We start from the raw sequence: 12,907 nt of genomic DNA on the forward strand, positions 1-12,907 counted from the left end.
GACTTTTCAATGGCTAGATATTTTGGATATAATAAGACATTGGAGCTTACAATGACTTAAAAAATTATTTCAATATTGATATATTTTAGAAAGAATAGTATATTACAGATGAATTATAATAAATAATAACATGTAATTTATATAGCAAATAAAGTATTCTTTTACAGCTACCAAATGAGCCTAAATTAAAAAGAATCTATAAGATAATTTTAGAGCTATGATCAATCTAATTTGAAATAATAATGAAACATTGTTTTGAATGTGGTATCCAATTACATATCTATATTCTATAGGACCTCCTTTGGCTTTGATAACTACTTCCAACCTCCTATTCATACTTTCTATTAACTTTTGGTACAAAATTGTCTTAATATTATTTCATTTTGTAGCTATTTTTTTCCATAATTTCCAAACTCTCTTTGGTTTTATTTTCCAAGTATTGAACTAGCGTTTGACGTGATGCCAAAGATATTAAATAGAATTAAGATCATAAAATTCAGCAAGCCAATCCATTACTTTAATCCTATGATAATCAAACCACTTCCATGCTAGTTTTAAGTTATACTTCGATTCGTTATCTTGCTAAAAAATCACTTCTTCAAAAATGCTAGTTTCTTCAATGCTAAGCAACGTATTTTTTTATCAAGAATTTCTACAAATTACTTAGCATCTATCCTCCCTTAAACCTCTGCCATCTTTTCAATTCCATTCCATTCTATACAACCTCATACTATTATATTTCTACCCCCATGCTTAACTATTTTTTGGAGCTTCTTATCAAGTGAAGGTTGATCCTTTTGTTTTTACACTGACTTTCTGCCATCCGATCCAAATCTATTGATTTTTGTCTTATATGACCAAATAATCATCTTCCAATCTTCCATATTCCATTTCTTATACTTCAAAGCAAAATCCAAGCCTTATTTTCGATGGCAAGTAGATAGTAGTGGTTTTTTCTTCTTTACCACAACTTTCATATTCCATTTCTTGAAAATATATTGAATGGTTTGAGTTGACATAAGATTATTGATAATATTGTTAAGATTTTTAGCAATCTCAACAATATTTTTATCCTTTCTAGTGTTGATTTGGCAAATGATTGATCTTTCAACTACTATAGTGAGCTTCTTTGATCTACCTAATTTAAAGTTTTTTTTATTAAAAGTAAACTTTTTTTAATAGCCTAGAGATAATAGCTTTATTACAGCCAAGTTCAGAATCAATTTGGCCATAAGATTTTAAAAAATGAAGAAAAGCCGAGGTGATATTATCTTAGAGAGGGCGGAAAATGGATCTCATAGTTGTTCAAAGACTTAAGAATTTGATAAAAAAATATGTCAAGATTAAAGATAAAGAATTAGATTGATAGCAAAAGTGGTTCCAAAGACTCCTATTTATACTATGATGAAGGTTACAAAAGTCTATGGTACTTTCTATAGAAGTTTTTAGAAGTCTAAAGAAGTTACTAGAAGTCTAAAGAAGCTTTTAGAAGTGTATGGAACTTTCTAAAAGATTGTGAAAGATTCTACAAGTATTTAGAAGGTTCTACAAATTTATAAAAGATTCTAAAAGGTCCTAAAAAGTGGTAATTAGAAATATGTTCATGCTAAAAATTGTGATTAAGAATGGTACTTTCATAGCTGCTACTAAGCATTAATGATGTTGTTATATTAGTAATAATTATTTCATAGTAAATCTAATGATGATAGAAATCTGTAATATTAAATAATTGATAAAATCCAAAAATTAGATACTATACTTATAAAATTATTTTAATATTATTTTATATTAGATTGGTCATAGCTTCAAAATTACCTAATGGATTTTTTTCAATCTATGATCATTTGGTAGCTTTAAAGGAGTATTTTATTTGTTATACAAACCACATATCATTATTCACTACAATTCATCTATAATATACCATTCTTTCTAAAATATGTCAGCATTGAAAAAAATTTTGAATCAATATATATCTAAAGATTTTTGGTAGTTGCAAATGTAGAAAGCAAAGAAAGACTTTGTCTAATCATATGACATTTTTTCAAGGTCAAAAACTCCTTGTCATCGATCTTAAGGACTTTTCCAACTATTGCCCATATTTGAACAACCATGATCTTCTATTTCTATGGATTTTATTATAAAACTTCTAGTTTTAGGTTCGTATTATTCTATATTTGTTATAATAGATAGTTTTATCAACATGGCACATTTTTTGTCATGTACAAAATCTATCACAAGTAAAAAAAATAGCTAATTTTTTTCTTAGAAACATCTATTATTATCATAGATTATCCAAAAATATTATATTAGATAGAAAGACTCAATTTGTATTAAGATTTTAAAAAATCCTTTAAGATTTTAAAAATAGAAATAAAGTTATTTTTGGCCTTTTATCCTCAAATTGATAGTAGATAGAGTATATTAATCAAGTTTTGGAGCAATATTTGAAATATATCATCAACTACTAAAAAGATGATTAGACAATTCTTTTGCCAATGGTAGAATTTGCTTATAATAATAAGGTACATTCTTTTATTCATTAAATACTTTTTTTTACTAATTATGGTTATCATCTATAATTTGATGCTTTTAATTTTTCAAGAATTAATAATCTTATAGCAAAAGATTTTACAAATCATTTGTTAGAGCTACATACAACAATTATGGTGCAATTAAAAGAAGTTTAAGAATAATAAAAAATAAATGTAGATGCCTATTGCAAAGAACAATGACAATTCAATATGGGTGATAAGATATGACTATTTCATTCTAATATCAAAACTATTTGCCCTTGTGACAAGTTGGAGTATTGTAAGCTTGGACCTTTTCCTATTTGTAAATAAATCAATCCAATTGCTTATTAATTATACCTTTTGAAGTCAATGTTGATCCATTCTATATTCTATGTATCTCTTCTTAAACCATACAAGGCAATAAACATACCAAGAAGAAAACAAGTGCTACATCTTCCTATAAAAGTTGATAATAATAAGGAATTTGAGGTGGAAGCAATTTTAGAGTCAAAGCAGTACCAAAATAGATTGAAATATCTTGTTCATTGACACGGATATGATATTAGTGAATGTACATGAAAATTAGCAAATAATCTTATAAATATAGCAAAAAAAGTAGAAATTTTTTTTTATCAACAACATCCATGAAAACATAGATGAAGAATAATAAAACTTTGCTATCAATGAAATAAGATCAAAAAAAGATAATATTCTATCTTTTATCTTTATTTGTAATTTTTATATATATTATAATATTAAAGAGATGGAGAACCAATAACAAGCAGATTTGATTTAGTACTATTGTTTGTTGATTTATTGCATGAGATAATGTAATTATCTTAACCTTCAAGACAACATAATCAAGATGAAGATCTTAAAGAATGACATGTTCTTTTTCAAATAGATGGCGAGATATAATATTTTTGATATCCTAACTTTGGACGAGACTCTCAATATTTGGTAATTTTATTAGAGATAGAAGCAATTCTTGATGATGTTTCAAATGTTTTATTTGAAGAAAGTTATGAAGATGTCAATAATGATCAAATAACAAAGTGGTCTTTTTCCTTTGATATGAAACATTATCAACGCGTAAGAGGACCTATCAACCATCTTCAAAGAGAAATAAAGATTAGACTAAGTGGCAAACATAATTCATTGCATCTTAGATTTCTTCAACATATGATGACCATTGTTGTATTACATGTTGTCTTACTCAGGAATGCATCGGGCACCTAGCTGTGGAAGGTGAGGTTTTATTTCACAAGTATCCAAGAAATCCTAATAATTTTTATCTATACGAGAAAAATATAATTTGAAAAACAATTCAAAAGTACTAAAAATACTCTTTTTAGTAGCCTTAACCATACATAAATCCCAATTACTTTATTACTTTCATATTTAAGCAATTTAGATTTTTCTTATAAATCCCAATTTTAATCAATGAGCTTTAATAAGCTGTAACATCCAATTTAACCATCCACATGATGTAAAATTTTTCATACAATTGTCAATGTAAGTCTTTTATATGTTCAAGAATTTTTAGCCCAATCCAACTAACAAATTGTGATAAAACCTCCAAAAATTGCATTGATATCACTTAGTTGCCAACTTGAAAAGTGAAGCAAAAATCCCAACAGTGATTTCTCCCTTTCCAACAGTTAACTTTGACTCAAATTGGTGTACAGCTTGATCTTTAAGTCCTTCAACACCATGCCAAATTTCACCTTGATCCAATTGATAGATCTCTAGATATCACAGAAATCCTATCCAACCTCAAACTGCCAACTTCCAAAACCCTCTTGTGCTAAAAACCAGATATTTCTAAACCACACTATTAGATTATCACAAAATTTTATATACACTTAGCACACCTAATAATCCAAATAATATAAAATTTTCAACCATAGATGTTTCACTAATTGCACAAACTAGCCAAAATTGCTAGCCCTAATTATATTACATAAAATCCAAATCATGAATACAAATTCTGACTAACAATTGCTAAGTCCTCAAAAATCCTCCAAAAAAAATCTTTATGCCTCTAGAAATAACTTCAAGCTAGCTCTCAAATCCTATCCTTCAATCTTCGAATGAATCCCTATTTTTCCATAGGCCATCATTTTTGTGGCCAAAGATCTGATTTCGACCATGTCTTACAAATGACCGACCCCTGGGTATCAATCTAACCAATCCTAAGGATTTTTTAGCCCAAACCTACTGTCAACTTAACCTTAGTACCAACTATATTAATTATTTATCTCTTCTAACCTGATTTTATTAATTTATGGTCTTTCTAAGGTAGTAGAAGAGTCTCTACAACCTAGAAGGTAAAATTACTAATTAACTTTTAACTTACTAACTATTAAGATAAGAAAATAACCTAAGAGGCTTTTATAAAAGCCATGTTTAGACACCTCAAATTATAATTGAACTAAGATAATTAGATATTAATTAGAAATTCAATTTTGATTATAATTTCACTATATAGTCGTATTACATTACGACATTGTGTCTTGTGGAACATGTTTCTAGAAGGTAGAAAAATATCATGGACATACATACTTATTTTAATAATTACTTATATAATTAAATAGAAGTAGATAAAAATAAATAAAAATAAATAAAAGTAGATTAATTTTATAATATCTTTTAAAGTAGCTTCTTAGAAGCTTTATAGACATAGTTTTGGTTTTATATGTGTTTATAGTTGACTTATGGTTAGAAACTTTAGCAATAAGTTAGCCACATATCATACATTGTTGTATTACTTGTCATCTTGTTTAGAAATGCATTGGATTCCTGGCAATAGAAGGTGAGGTTGTGTTTTATAAGTATCTAAGAATCATAATATGTGTTGTCCTTATAATAAGAATATAATTTGAATTTTAACTCAAAAGTACTTAAATCCAATATAAAGTGCTCAAAAACACTCTTTTTAGTAACCTCAATTATATATAAATTTCAATTATCTTATTACTTTCATAATTAGGTAATTTTGATTTTTCTTTGCAAGCCTTAATCCTAATTAGTAAGCTTTAGTAAGCTATAGTTCCTAATTTAATCATCCACTTAGAGCAAAATTTTGCACAAAAATGCCAGTACAAGTCTTTTTGTCAACTCTCAATTATACTCTAAAATTTAAATTTTTGTTATTTTCCTATTTTACAATAATTAAACATGTTAGATTAGGATTTATATAAGTAGAATTTAGTTTTATAGAATTTTTAGAATTACAACCCCTCATGGTATAAATCATAGCCTAATTCCTTGAATTTGGTTAATTAGGACTAAAGTGACAAGAGTTAGAAAATTAGAATAGCAACTTAGTTAGTTTAATAATTTAGAGGTTATTAGTCATTACTATAAGGGTTGACTAAAAGCCAATGAATACGTCTATAATCATTCACATGATTTAGGGGTTGGAATTATAATTCTCTAAAAGATTTAGGGAAGTTAGCAATGGTAATTTTGGATTTTTGCTCCAAATTCGACAAATTTAAGCAGCATGGTGGTTCTTCTACTTAATGGAAGTCTCTTCAATGCAATGGTGGCACCAGATTTACCTCGTGGAGTGAAGAAAACAAGATCAGCAACCTCTCCTTCAAAATATAAGAGAAGCAATGAAATTCTCATTTTGAAGAATTTCACAAAAAAATTGCTAAGATCCTTGTAAGTAAAAACTTCCATGAAAATTATAATTGAGCATGAATTGGGGCATGTGAGTAGTTGATCTTAGCTTAAAAAGGTGTTTTGAACACAATAGTGAAGTTAGATTTACAAAAAAATGCCTTCTTGACCACTTACAAGGGCCATCAGCCTTGATAACGAGATTGGCTCTTAAATGAATGAAGGCCGTAGATCTAGATTATGGATCTGAAAAATCAAGGGTGGAGATGTAGTCACCCTCCTACGAGCCTCCACTCAATTGTACAAGAAAGGCTTGGTTTTCCAAGCCTTCTCTCTCTCCTCTTTTGGTGAAGAGCGAAGCTATGCTAAAATTTGGCCAAAAACTGTAATTTTAATTTCATTTAGATTTTAAACCTCATTGTGAATTTTGTAGGTGGGTGTGCATGGATTTCGAGTTGTGAATGATAGTCATTGGATCTTAAAACACGTTTCATTGTAGTGAATAGCTCCCTTGGCCTCCCAATTATTCCAAGGGTTTCAAGAGCCTCAGATTTCCCTCCATCAGTCATTCAATTGTTTTAGTTCCTATGTGATTTTTTTTGTGGTTGTAGCTTTTGTTGTTAGCTTTCCAACAAGGTAAGACTCGCTCCATTTGGAGTTGAACTGAATTTTGGTGAAATTTTGAGTGTGAGGGGGTCGACTGCCTTCGCAGTTTGGATTATTCGAGTTTGGGAAGGCATTCCTCAGTGCTTGATAACTGGATTCGTTTGACATTTTGGGAGCATTAAGATTTGTAAGCTAAGCTTTGAAGAGCACAAGCTTCGCTGGATTTGAAGACAATTTGAATTTTTAGCGAATTTCTAAGTGAAGGGGGTTGGTCGCCGCGGCAGTTTGGATCTTTCAACTTCAAAGGAGCAATTCTCACGATTGGATCACTAGATTGCAATAAGATTTGTTGGAGCAGGAGCGTCTTTAAGTTAACCTTGCAACAACCTATGAATCATTCAATTTGGAGCTAATTAAAATTTTTGGCGAATTTTGGAGTAGAAGGGGGTCGCTGCCTTCAATCCTTGGCATTGTCAAGGTACCTTCGCTTTTACCCCTCTTATTTTATTTTTACTTTTATCTTCACAGTAACTAGTAATCTCCACATTTCAACTTTTGACTAATAAATTTTAACTTTTAACTTTTAACCTTTAATATTCTCACTTAAATTTTTAAACTTTGAACTTTAACTTTTGATTTTAATATTTAACTTTAACTTTTAACTTTCAACTTTAACTTTAAATTTTAGTTTTAACTTTTAACTTAACTTTTAATGTTAAATTTTAACTTTTAATTTAAACTTAAGTTTTTATTCTTATTGTGAATTAATAAGAAAAACTTAATTAATTACTTTTATCCTTTTTTTGTGTGGTGAATTTCATCTGATATTTTAATTTAATATCAGTAACCATTGCTTGGAAGGCGTTAATTTTAATTGAATTACAAACACCCACATTTCAATTAACCTAAAAATTTCACAATTGGGAGTTCTTCCATTCTACCTCTTGAGCTCGTTGTGTAGTATTAAATCCATAGAGTGGTGGATTTTAGGCTCACACTTTTATATATTGAAAAATAATTCACTCTAATCCAACTTATAAATCATAAGAAAATATCCAAAAACCTCATTGATGTTACTTGGCCACCAACTTGAAAGTTGATGCAAATATTCCAACAATGGTTTCTCCTTCTTCAACTATTAAATTTAACTCAAAATTGGTATATAACTTGATCTTTAAGTCTTCTAATATCATGCCAAATTTCACTTTGATCCAACTAATAGATCTTTAGTTATCATAGAAATCCTATTCAACTCCAAATTGCCAATTTTTTATATCTTTTTGTATCAAAACTCAAATATCTCTCAACTGCACCATTAGACTATTACAAAATTTTATATACACTTAGCACACCTAATTAATCGAGAACTATCAAATTTTGAATTGTAGATGTAACACCAATTTTATGAACTAGCTGAGAGTGCTAACCCTAATTGTTTTGTATAAATTCCAAGTCACCAATATAAACCTTCACTTTGAACAACAATTGCTAAGTGAAATTAAATCCTATCGAAATAAATCTTATATCTTTGAGACAAGCTTCAAGCTAGCTTTCTAATTCTATTTGCCGATCTTCAAATGCGTCCCTATTTTACCTTAGGTTGTTGTTTTAGTGCCTAGAGGTCTGATTTTGACCCTGTCCCACAAACAGTCAATCCTTGGATATCAATCTAATCTTTCCTAGGGATTTTTTAATCCAACCCTACCTTCAACTTAATCTTAGTATCAACCATGCTAATTATTTACCTTTTAATCTGATTTTACTAATTTATGGTCTTTCTAAGATAAGAAAAAAATCTCTACGATGTAGAAGGTAAAATTATTAACCAACCTTTAACCTAAAAACTCATAAGACAAGAAAGTAAATTAAGAGGTTTTTATAAAAGCTATGTTTAAATATCTCAAATTATTATTGAATCAAGATAATTAAATATTTATTAAAATTTTATTTTTGATTATATTTTCACCCTAAAGTCATGTTACAACAAGATAACATATGGATACTTGTGAAACAAGCTAATTACGTAGCATACATATTGAAAACTTGCCTTGCATATTAAGATATGTGGCTTATAAATTCAACACATATTAGAGGTCTTATAGAACATCACCATGTAGCTCTTATGTGAATAGTATATGGAGGCAGAGTGAAGTCTTTGTTATTCTTGTCAATTTTTTTTTTATTCTAATCTAGATTCAAGAGACTTTAATTTTTTATCTTTTGGCAATAAATATTCTATTTATTTTTTAATATACATGTTTTATTACTTCTATTTTATTATACTTCTTTGAAAAAAGTCTTACTTGATTATTTTTTTTTATTAGGTTCTTATCCTTCACACCTTACAGACTTCTTCAACCATTATCTATCCCTAAATAACTATGGTCTTCTGTTTCTATGGATTTTATTACAATTCTTTCTATCTCAAGTTTTTATGACTTTATATTTATAATAGTAGATTATTTTATTAAGATGGTACATTTTACACCATATGAAATATCCTATTGTAGATTTTTTTTTAAATAGTTAAATTCTACTTTAACAATATCTATTGCTATTACATATTACAAAAAGATATTATATTAGATAGAAAAAGTCAATTTGTATTAAGATTTTATAAAATTCTTTTTAAGATTTAAAGGTGGACATAAAACTATCTTTTGTTTTTTATCTTCAAATTGATGGACAAATGGAGTATATAAATCAAGTTTTTGAGTAATATTTAAGGTATGCTATGAATTATCTATAAGACAATTAGACAACTCTTTTGCCATTAGTGAAATTTGTTTATAATAATATGATACATTCTTCTATAAAACAAATTTTTTTTTTGCTAATTATGATTATCATCTACAAATTCATGCTTTTGACTTTTCAAAAGTTGATAATCCTATGGCTGAAGATTTAAAAAATTATTTATATGAGTTATATACAATAATGAAGGTACAACTAAAAGAAGCTCAAGAATGACAAAAAATCAATGTAAATGCTTATTGCAAGGAATAATCTCTATTTTACATTATCAATAAGATATGATTATTTTTTTATAATATTAAGACTATTTGTCTTTATGATAAGTTGGATTATTGTAAACTTTGACTATTTTCTATATGTGAATAAATCAATCCAATTACATGTCAATTACATTTATCAAAGTCTACAAAGATTCATCTTATATTTCATGTGTCTCTTCTTAAGCCATATAAAATAGTGAATATCCCAAAAAAAGGACAAATATCATTACCTCTTATCGAAGGAAATAATAATAAAGAATTTGAAGAAGAAGAAGTTTTAAAATTAAGGCAATTTCGAAATAGTTTTAAATATGTAATTCATTGGTATGGATTCAATATTATTGAATGTATATAGGAGTTAGCAAAAAAAATTGCAAATGTAGCAAAAAAAAATTACAAATGTAGTAAAGAAGATTAAAGTTTTTTATCTTTGATATCTATCAAAATCAAGATGAGGAGTCAAATAAATCTTGGCTATTAAAGAAATGTAATTCAAAAAAGATTGTATTCTATATTTTATTATTATTTATAGTTTTATGTATTTGTGGTACAAAGTAGATGAAAAATTAATAGCTAGCAAATTCAATTCAAGAACTATCATTTATTGACTTACTGAATAAGACATTATGATTGTTATAGCCTTTAAGATGACATAATAGCTACAATGATCTTTAAGAATGATATATTTTTTCTTGAATAGATGGCGATATACAATGCATTTGGTATTATGATTTTAGAAGAGATTCTCAATATTTTATGATTTTATTAGAAGAATGAAAAACTTGTGATATTATTATAAATATTTTATTTAAAAAAAGTTGCAAAGGCCTAAACAATCATTAAATAATAAGGTGGTCTTTCCACCCTAAAATAAAACATTATCTATGGTTGAAAGGATATATCAACTATCTTCAAAAAGAACAAAGATCAAAATATGTAGCAAATATAAATTGTAGTATCTTGAACTTCTTGAATATATGATTATCGCTCTTTGTAAAAATCATTCCTAGAAAGAGATGTAATACTATGGACATACATAATTATTCTTATTGTTGTTTAGCTAATATGAATAAATAAAAATAACTAAAAATAAAATAATTTAATAATATCTAAAAGATAAGCTTCCTAAAAGCTTTATAGATGTACTTTCACCTTTGTACATATTTCTAGGTGATTAGTAGGAAGAACACTTGGCCAACAAATTAGTCACTTGTCACATGTATTGATAGCTTGTGGTACAAGCTAATCATGTAGAGCACATATAAGAAACTTGCCTTGTAAATTTAGACAAGTGTCTTACAAATTGGACACTTGTTAGAGGTCCTATAAAATATTCTCATAATGCTCTTAGTTAGATAGTATATATAGAGGCAAGAACAAAGTATTTTTTATTATTATTAACTCTTTTTTTGCTTTTAGTCTAGTTTTGAAAGTCTACACTTTCTACTCTTTAGCAATAGCCATTATAATTTCTTCTTGAATATACATACTTTTTATTATCATTTTGTCATCTCTCTTTGATACTAATCTCAATTCTTTACATATCTTCTTTGATTTTTTGTCCTTGATACTACCAACTTAAATATTAGTGAAGAAGTTTTAGTGGCAATTTTTTATTTTTTAATTATTAAATTTTATCCAAAATTAATTTGTAGCTTAGTCATTGAAACTTCCAATTATATACCATATTTTATTTTATTTCCATAAGTAAATCTTTAAATATTAAAAAAATCCTAATTAATCATAAAATATTCTAAAGTTAATACTTCTTTGTAATTATAATTATATATTCTTTATTTACATTGTTATAATTGGCATGAATTCATATATATGTTTATTATATATAATCAATCATATACTTAAGATATTTTAATTTTATATGTTACTTATAATATATTTTTTAATTAAAAATACTAGCTATAATTTTATTATATAAAATTTTAATTACTAATACAAATCTAATTTTGAATAGCTCTTTTAAAGTCATTTCAAACTCAAATGAAGTAATTTCTTTGCTTTTAGAACCAACTTAAAGTTAATTTATTAATTTTAGGTAATTATTATTGTGGTTGGAGGTTTGATTTTCATCATGCCTCACAAATGATCATTTCTTAAGTACCAACTTAATAATTTCTTATATTCTTTTAGCACAAATTTATACTTATCTTTACTTTAGAGTCAATGATATTAATTACTTATCTAATCCACTTCATTATTTTTATTTTAAATATTTTTTAAGAAAATAGAAGTATTTTTGTAATAAAATAAAATCTTTTAAAAAAATATTGATTAACTTCAATCTGTTAGATATTAAGACAAAAAAGAAAAAAAACTAAAAAAAAAAACTAAAAAGCTCTTATAAAGCATTATTTTAATATATTTATTAATTATTGAATTAAGATCATAGAATATTATTTTTATTCATATTTTTATTATATAATTGTGTTACAACATGATAATATTGAGTTAGCACAAATCTTGAAAACTTATATTTGAAGTGTCCCTTATAGTTTTGGCTTTTTGAACACAATCTCTAAAAGAAAAATCCACTCTAAATTTTTAACTAAAGTAAATAAATCCAACCTCAAGAAATTTGTCAAAATATTTTTTAATCATCATAGTATATTGTGGAATAAAAAATACTACTTTAGTCTCATATAGATGGCATTCTAATTATTTTGATAAAATTTACCAAAACAGAATTTGCAAAAATTCACTAGTCAAAAGAAAACTATAGAAAGTTATTTTGGCTATGAAAGTTGAAAAGAATCATTTGATTGATGTAATGATATTAATTGGAATGCCATTTTTTTGAATTATTATTAATTATATGACACCAAATATTATAATGTTAAGATGGATTGCCTATATTAAGTCATTAAATCTAAAATTTAGATATGCTTTTAGAAAAGACAATTTAATAGCAAACATGTTGTTTTGAGTAAGATATAATAGAAAAGTTGAGATGGTTGAAGCCATTAATGATGTTAGAACAAAATTCTATTTAGTTCCAAATCTTATTAAAAAAATATAAGTTATTTTTAGAATAATTTTATAAAAGAAAATTATTGAATATTAGTTATTATTTGAATATTTTGATTCAAGCAAATTAGTCTACAAATAAAATTTGAAAAAAAATTAAAA

This window comes from Physcomitrium patens, chromosome 11 (genome assembly GCF_059467195.1).
Source record: "Physcomitrium patens ecotype Gransden chromosome 11, ASM5946719v1, whole genome shotgun sequence".
In the NCBI taxonomy this organism is placed as follows: domain Eukaryota; kingdom Viridiplantae; phylum Streptophyta; class Bryopsida; order Funariales; family Funariaceae; genus Physcomitrium; species Physcomitrium patens.